This window comes from Carlito syrichta, unplaced genomic scaffold (assembly GCF_000164805.1).
Source record: "Carlito syrichta isolate Samal-C Ts95f unplaced genomic scaffold, Tarsius_syrichta-2.0.1 Scaffold309429, whole genome shotgun sequence".
NCBI classification, from domain to species: domain Eukaryota; kingdom Metazoa; phylum Chordata; class Mammalia; order Primates; family Tarsiidae; genus Carlito; species Carlito syrichta.
Genome location: NW_007253525.1, coordinates 126,064 through 132,608, shown reverse-complemented (window position 1 = coordinate 132,608; position 6,545 = coordinate 126,064).

Below are 6,545 nucleotides of genomic sequence, written 5' to 3'. Positions count from 1 at the left end.
AGCCACCGAGCCCGGCTTGTATTAGCCATTTCTTATGTGTGCTTGCCTGCCTCTCTTCCTTTGCAAAGGAGGTAGGATAAGGGCCTCTATGTGTTAATAGGATAAGGGCCTTGTTTGCCCTGACTTTAGGGTAGGCATATGACCCAGGATTGGCCAGAGTAGCCCATTACTTTGTGGTGATTGGTTCAGCAATGGGCACGTGACTCAAACAGGCCCACCAGAGCCTTCTTTGAGATTTGATATGTGGAAACCGAAAGAGAATCATCCTCTTCTGGGATCAGGATCTATAAGGACAAAGAGGATTTAGTGCTATGAGCATCTTGTTGCCAGATGGAGAGAGAGCCCCGAGATGAAAACCCAGCAAAGGTGAGTGAAGAGACAGGGAAAGAGTCCAGGCATCATAAACTGGGTCGAGATCTTACCATAATGAAGCAAGATATACATCTCAGATTTTCCAGCCAATATATTACTTATTATTTTTTTTTGCTTTTGCTTAAGTGCTAGTTTGAGTTGGATTTCATCTTTTGCAACCAATAAATCGGTGTGTGTGTGTGTGTGTGTGTGTGTGTGTGTATCTTACATATTTTTTTTCCAAAATAACCTTGATAGAAAAATTAGATGTAAGTTTATGTATTCTTTTACCCCACCACCAAACATTGACCATTTCTCATGCAGGACATTTATGTAGTTTTTCTGGACTTGCTCAAATATAACAGAAAACCTTCTATTCTTCAGGTACAAATTATTATCCAGAAGACCAGTCAAAGCATATGTTTGCATCTATAGTAAGAACAAACAATGCTAGGAATGGTTTTTTTAAAATAAAAATTAATTTATATTTTGAATGTACTTGATTACAACTTATGGGCATTATTTTCCAACAACTCTTTGTTTTCATTCATAACAAGAAAATCTATTTTTTTCTTAGGTTGAGAAACAAGTAAATATTTTTTCCTATTTTTTACATGTACAAAAGAAGAGTCACAAATTGAGGAGGTTGGTAGCCTGCATTTGTGACTTGTACAAATGACTCCTACTTCTTCTTGAACCATCAAAAGACAAATCATGTTGAAAATAGCCTGGTTGTTGCCAGACCACTTAAGCTAATCCTGAAGATGAGTTATTTGATATCAACCCTAGGAAGTGAAGGCTCAGAAGGAGAAGAAATGGGCCCATGACCTCCTTCCATCTTCCTTCACTGCAATAGAGTAGGAAAACCCAACCACATGGATAGATTGGAAACCCTGGGGATCCTAACTTCACACCTACTTCTACCAAGGTTAAGAAACTTAATAATAAAGTTATTTAGCCTCCCTCAGTTTCTTTCCTCAAGTGAAACTGTCTGAGAGTTCTGGTGATAATTCCATTAAAAAAAATCTTGGATTGATAAAGCAACCAACAACAGACTGTGTTAGTGATCTTAACACTTGAAGACTTCAAATACCAATAAAGGAAAATGCAACAAGTCTGGGAAAATTATAACCATTTCACCTTGGAATCCTAACTGTAGTTCTGCAAAGTCAAATTGGCTGGGAAAATTTTGAAATTCTGTTTAATATTGTAGTACAACTTTGATAGTTGTTTAGGGATAGCTCAAGCACCAGGATGATGCTGAAGTAGTATTTGACACAAATTCTGCCCACTAGCCTGCATCAGACTTTATTAAAGTATGTTCCTTAGAATACTAGTGAACAGATGTTTTGTGCAAAAAGAGTTTGCTAGACAAATTAATTTGGGAAATAACATATCCTGCAACTCTTCTTGGAGCATACCAAAGACTCAGATGTCCTACAGTGAAAAGTTATTTATCTATATTCATCAGGTAATTTGCCAAAAATATTTGACTAAGGAAACCTTATTCTGTGAAACATCCACTCAATATGACTAGGTCAAGTTTTCCATGTGAGAAAGACTAAGTCTGTTTGAAGTTTCTTCTGCCACATAAACTCGGGCTCCTGGGTATGTTTTTAACTCTGTTCTGGGGTTTTGGGGCCAGCTTAGATTTTGTTAAAATACTAAATTAAATTCTACTGAGGAAAAATTTCAGGCATATTGTTTCTGGCATTTTCATAGCAGAATACCAAAATGCCATAACTTAGGAAATACCAAAGTGCCTTAAACGCAATGAAATTTAGCATGCAATTCTTGGAATCAAACAATCTGACAATTAACTGAGTAAGCTGGAAATATGAACCCATGAGTCAGGATGACCAAGCCAGTTTTTCTTGGGTGTGCCCAGTAGACTAGAAGTTATTAATAACTCTAAGTAGACCTATTAGTCAATACTATGAAACACCTTCCAGTGAAATTGCTGTATTTCTCCTGGGCTCACAAATTCAAATGCCTTCAGGGACCAGGCAATAACATACATTGGTAAAAATACAATAGGAATGGTAGGGACCATTTTGAATTGGGAAGTGACTTCCCCCTAAACATAAAAACAAAATAAAATTATACTACATCATCCAAACAAAATTCTTTTGTGGGCTGAGTTAGTTACATGGACTAGCAGTGTACAATCCCTGTCTTAGCCTTAAAAGTGAAGGTATTATTTAAGTAATAGCAGGTAGAATGATCCTAAAAAATAATGGCATTCTGCTATCTAGTAGGATCAGGAAAGAGAGTAATTGGCTTATCAACATCATGATTTATGCTCATGAGTTTATCTTACAAACAATATGCAGATTTGCTCTTCTCATGAAATCAGCAGAAAGGGAAATGTTTTTATCATCCAAACTATACTGATCATTATTTGTTATTTTGGTGGTTCAGAAAACTCTAGAAGAACTCTGCAGTGCTTCTGGGGCATCACTTTGACCACATTGTACCAAACAGACTCAAAGAGAGACATTTTTCACTGAACAGTACAGGTGCTAATAAAGAGTTTGCTATAGTTAGGTTAGACCTGTGACATTTGCTGTCCAAATCAAAACACCTCAACTTAAGACAACAGAAAATTGCTGAAAAAGTGACTGAATGTGGTTGACAATTAGTATCATGTAGAAAATTAGGAGATAGGCTTATTTAGTTCACAAGAGTAGCCAGAAAACTGCAATAGAAAACAGACTTTAGGGAGAGAATAGGTTGTTTTTGGAAAGGAAATTTCTTTTTGGAGGTGTTAAATTAGGACAAATATCCATTATTAGTAATGGTGAATATTCATGCCTCCTTAGACACAGATAGCATGATCCATGCATTCTGATTCAAGGACATTATTGAACCTTCTTCCCCTACTACTCTCAAAACACAGGAAAAATCGATTTGTGAATTTTCTAAGAGCAATGATGTTTCTTTTCTGGCTTCAGAAAAATTCCCGCAATGTCATGCACCTAGAGTAAGCACTCAGTGATATACAGATGAAATATGTTTTCCTTGGGAAAACAATGATACCAGCTGGTACTGACTGAGCCCTTGCTATATCCAGCAAGGCACTGAGCTGAGTGCTTTATATACGATGCTATTAATTCCTATGAAAACTCCTATTTCATAGATAAGAAGACTGAGCCTGAAGGAGAAGGGTGGGTACCTTGTCCAAGGTGACAGTGCTATAAGGGACAGGGTCAGGATCTAAAGCCTATCTGCTTTTCCAGTATTCTGTAACTAGATATGAATATGTAGAAATGAACATGTCTGAGGAACAAGTGGGTTTTGGGAAGAGGTGGCTAGATCCTACAGGGAATATTGGGTTATGTTTGGGAAGATATAAATCAAGAAGAACTTTGAAGAAATAATGAAATAGAACTTTAGAGAGGGGAGGGAGTGTTACATATTAGAGAGGACTCAATGTCATCCATCCAATTTATGCTTACGAATCAAGTAACGACCAGTATTTGTAGCTATGAAACCACAAGTCTGCTGAGAGCTTGATTTAAGAATGTGTAGTACAAAGAACTAATTACCACATGTTTTCATGCATAAGCGGATCCTGAACACTTATCATAATACTATAAGAAAAGGATTGGCAGTAGCGGGAAACTGCCGGGGCATGGGGGAGGCACATAACATTAATAAGGGTACCTGATCTCAAACCAGGCGAAGTGAGAACTAAAGGGAGACCCAAACTTCACCTGTACAATTACCACTTGAATACACAACCTATATCTTTCAAATTAAATTAAATTAAATTTTAAAAAAAGAATGTGTAGTGGGTTGAATCATGTTCCTTCAAAAGATATGTTCAAGTCCTTAACCCCTAGAAACTCAGAAGTGATCTTACTTGGAATAAGAGTCTTTGTAGATGTGACAAAGGTAAGGACTTCCAAATGAGACCAACCTGGATTTGAGTGGGTCACTCATCCAACGAGTGTCCTTATGAGAGTCAGAAAAGGAGAAGACAGAGACAGAGATACAGAGAGGAAAGCCATGTGGAGACAAAGACAGATATTGAAGTGATGTGTTCATAAGCCAAGGAACACCAAAGATTGCCAGAGCCACTAGAAACTAGGAAAGAAGTATAGAATGAATTCTCCCTCAGAGTTTTCAGAAGGAACCAATCTTGTGAATGCTTTGATGTCAGACTTCTGGTCTTCAGAACTATGAGAAAATACATTCTGTCTTTTAGCCCCAAGTTCATGGCAATTTGTTATGGCAGCCCTAGACAACTAATACAGAGGGTCTGTCGAATTTGTTTCTGTGGATCCACTTCCTACAGCTCTTAGGTTTCTCCCAGGGGTTCATGGCGCATCTGCAGAGAAATAGTTTGATAAGGGAAAACTGAGCTGGACATTCTGGTTTGGAAGCTAGCAATGGTCACTTAATGTGGCCTCTTACTTGGTAGTTCTTATGTTCTTGCTGTGGAATTGTCAAAGTTGACACACATACAAAAAGACCATTCATCTGGCTGTAACTCATGTTCACTCCTCTTTTAATTAATCTGTAGGCCTTAACCAATGTATTCAATATCACTTTCCTGGTTGGGAAACTAGGACTATAACATCAGTTCCTTTATTTAGCCTTTGGCGTGAGAGAGAAAGAGAGAGAGAGAGAGAGAATAGTTTTGCATTTAAAAATTGTGAGGTGTGCTCAGCCTAAGGAACAATTGACACAACTACTCAATTCATCTCTCCCAGAGGTTGTGGTAGACTAAACCTTTAGTGTTAAAGAGTTAGAGATGATGCTCAGAAAGGGTTAATGTTCTGGTATCAATGTATTCGGGCACAGGCTCATGATGCAATGTCTCTGTGGGTACTGCCAGCTAGCCTGCTATGGAAACAAACTCCCAGAGCTCTTAGACGATGCTCTGAGATATACCTTTAGTGTTGTCTCAGATTCAAAACAGACATCATGGGTCTGTCGTGAGAACTAAACCCCATTTTCCCTGCGGATAGGTCTACCTAGCCCACGCTATACTAACAGGTTCCTGTGGGAGAGAGTCACTCAAATATAGTATACTAATATGAACAGGTATAAAAATGAAGCACTTTCAACATACTAGAGATTCTGGGCTATGTGCTGTCCATAGTCATTGACCATTCCCACACCATTTTATTTTTTTGCTCCATTTTGTTCTCATAGGGTTTAAATAAGGGTTATTGCTGCAGTATTTTATTTGTGCTACCTTTTGAAAATAGCTGCTGTCTTTGCTAGGAAAGAGAAGCGATGTTATGCTTTCAGCTGGTGAAGAAACAGTGCTGTTTCTCCCTTTATTCATGCTAAAAAAAAAACAAACCCTATTTTCTCATTCATCCAAATCTTTTAGCAAATATTTGTAGATAGCCTCTTTGAGCAGTGTCTTTTAGATATTAGAGAGACTTTTAGGTATTAGAGTGATTATAACAAGATTTTTCCTCATGGAGTATATAGTCTTGTGGGGAGAGACAAATAAATAAATGCATTATCATCTGAGTGATGATAAGGACTGTGAAGAAATAACAGGCAGGTGGTGGGTAGAGCGTGTTGGTGGGTATATTAGTCAGCTTGAGCTGCTATCACAAATTCCATAGATTGGGTGGCTTAAACAACAGAAGTTTATTTTTCTCACAGTTTTGGAGGCTAGACAATCCAAGATCGGGGTGCTAGCCAATTTGGTTTCTAGTGAGGGCTCTTTTCCTGGCTTACAGACAGCTGCCTTTTTGTTGTGTCCTCACATGGCAGAGGTCGGGGGAGGGAGGTCTGGGGCAGGGGAGAAGGGGAAGGGTGGGTGAAAAACTTGCTGGTGTTTCTTCTTATAGGAACATTAATCCTATCAGATTAGGACTTCACCCTTATTACCTCTTTTAGCATTCATTACTTCCTTACTTCAAATACAATCACACTGGGGGTTGTGGCTTCAGCATATGAATTTGTAGGGACACAATTCAACCCACAGCAGTGGAATTATGAAGGTTGCTATTTTATGTAGAATGGTCAGGATGATCTTCCTTGACACTTGATCTGAGAGCTACACAAATGAGGGGGTGGAACTTGTGGATAACTGGAGGTGCTTTTCAGAAAGATAAATGAACTAAGACAAAGTCCCCAAGATAGGAGTATACTTGAGGAGTTTGAGAAATAGCCAAGAGACCAGTGGGTCAGAGATGCAATGATCTAGGGAGAGAGTGCAAGAG